Source organism: Aplysia californica, unplaced genomic scaffold, assembly GCF_000002075.1.
Source record: "Aplysia californica isolate F4 #8 unplaced genomic scaffold, AplCal3.0 scaffold00629, whole genome shotgun sequence".
Classification (NCBI taxonomy): Eukaryota; Metazoa; Mollusca; class Gastropoda; order Aplysiida; family Aplysiidae; genus Aplysia; species Aplysia californica.
Genome location: NW_004797899.1, coordinates 91,743 through 94,461, shown reverse-complemented (window position 1 = coordinate 94,461; position 2,719 = coordinate 91,743). Strand labels below are relative to the sequence as shown.

The 2,719-nt window shown below is 38.0% G+C and overlaps 1 long non-coding RNA gene across 1 annotated transcript in view; it reads right to left on the bottom strand.

The window, feature by feature from the left end:
- The window catches only part of LOC101858573, a gene marked incomplete in the record, with an annotated part of 11,251 nt that overhangs the window by 6,632 nt on the left and 1,900 nt on the right, over positions 1-2,719 (bottom strand). The window contains 1 exon segment of the long non-coding RNA XR_220932.2: positions 1,329-2,145. This is a non-coding gene — a long non-coding RNA (uncharacterized LOC101858573).

Here is a 2,719-nt window from a genome sequence, read left to right as displayed (position 1 = left end):
TATGTATGTATGTATGTATGTGAGTGTGTTTTCCCCCCCCCGCTCCTTTCACCACTCCTATCCAGACGTAAAGCAACCATAATACAGTATGAAATAAAACGTCATAATCTCAGCCTACACACCTTTTCAAAATAACGTAACCCCTTTCAAACATATCATAATTCACACAACTTTGCAACATAAAATAACCCACACACCTTTCACGCATAACTCACACACCTTTTCAACATAATCCACACTCCTTTTCAACATAAGCCACACACCTTTTCAACATATTAGCCACACACCTTTTAAACACAACCCACACACCTTTTCAACATAACCCACACACCTTTCCAACATAACCCACACACTTTTCCAACTTAACCCACACACACACCTTTCAAACATAACCCATACACATTTCAAACATAACCCACACACCTTTCAAACATAACCCACACACCTTTCAAACATAACCCACACACCTTTCAAACATAACCCACACACCTTTCAAACATAACCCACACGCCTTTCAAACATAACCCATACACCTTTCAAACATAACACACACACCTTTCAAACACAACACAACCTAAACACCTTTCAAACGTAACCCACACACACCTTTCCAACATAACCCACACACACCTTTCAAACATAACACACACACTTTTCAAACATAACACACACATCTTTCAAACATAACACAACCTAAACACCTTTCAAACATAACTCACACACACCTTTCAAACATAACCCACACATCTTTCAAACATAACCCACACACCTTTCAAACATAACTCACACACCTTTCAAACGTAACATAAGCCACACATCTTTCATACATAGAATAACCCACACACCTTTCAAACATAACATAACCGACACACCTTTCATACATAGAATAACCCACACATCTTTCACACATGAAAAATCCCAAACACCTTTCAGGCGTAACATAATCAACACATCTTTAACAGATCATAATCCATACAACTTCCAGACTTAGAGTAACCCACATCTCTTTAGACATAATGTAACACAACCACAAAACCTTTCGAATTAACACAGCCCAGTCACCTTTCAAACTTAACATAACCCACACATCTTCCAAGCATAACATAACCCTTGCACCTTTCAGACATAGCATTTCTGATACACCTTTCAAACATAACCCACAACCTTCCGAACAACACGCCTTTAAGCATAACCTACACACCATTCAGATATAGATCTAACCAAGTACACACCTTCAGGCATAACCTACACACCTTTCAGATGTAACCAACACATTTTAAAACATAACCTACACATCTTTCAGTAAGCTTCAGACATAACCCACACACCTTGTTTAGTCTTGGAGCCGTAGGGAGAAAATCCAGACGGTCTTTCTGTACTGGAAGCCATCTTGCCAGAATCCAGTCTGTCTGCGATTTGTATGCTTACTGCTTATTTTATTACTGAACACGTTAGTACATATGCTTAGGTTCTTTTAGCTTGTTAAGTTTACACGTTAAAGAGCTTTAGGTTCTGGACGACTTATTTCGTATCTTGAGTAATCATTAACATTCCTTTCATTATTTATTTCACCACTCATTTTATTATTTATTTCATGATCTGTTTAATTATACATGTTTCATTATTTACTTTATGACTAATTTCATTTCTAATTTCACGTCTTATTTTATCAGTTAATCGATTGTCTACATAATCACTACTTTCATTACTTATTTCATTAATGTTTCCATCACATTTGATAATTTATTTCATCACATTGCCGACTTCAGAGTGTAAAAATATTGGGTGTCAATTTAAGTTCAGCTACACCAATTAATTATTCAAAGCAGAACAAAAATACTCCACAGGTTCCTTCGATTTAAAATTTATGGAATTATAAGTATCTATGGATTCAGGGGAGTTGTTCCACCTCAGGCGATTACTTAAGCTTAATTTTCTTTCAAAAATTTAATTTAGAGAACGTTATTTCCAAGTCAAATATCTACTTTTCGTCGTGTCAGGATTGAAAAGTTCTGTGTGGATATAGCAGCCTTTGATCGATGTTGTTGATTGCTGAATGGTTCTTCACGTAGCGGGGGTTGGACTCATCCGTTTCTTGTTGATTGAAGTGTGATGACACGGCTCTTGGGTTTGGGTGGATATCAGCTTGACAATAAAGGTAGAGACAAAAATTTAGAGCGACAGGATGCACAAAACTTTTTTCACCGGGGGTGGAGGGGGGGGGATTAGGGAGGTGGGGATGGGATGGAAAGTTGATGGAAAGTTGAGGGCGGAGCTACATTAATATGCAGATTGTGTTGCAGAATGAGTAAAGAAATGCAGCATTTGAGAATGATCTTTTAAATATATTAAGTATTATGAAAGGGGTATCGGTCGATCTCCCTGAAGTCAGATTGGGCGCTCAAATAGACTACTTGTATATACTTTACTCACTTGGAAGCTCACTTGGAACGAGCTTGGAAGGATAGCTCAGGACAGAGATAAATGGAAGGAGCTTGTATGTGGCCTATACCCTGCCAGGGGTGAAAGGCATTGATGATGATGATATACTTTACCCACAGGTTCTCTTACGTATACAGTACAGCAAATTATGGACACTCAAACACACACAGAGAAACACACATAGGTACAAACACTCATGCATATTATTATTATACACACACACACACACACACACACACACACACTATACACACACACACACACACACTCACACACA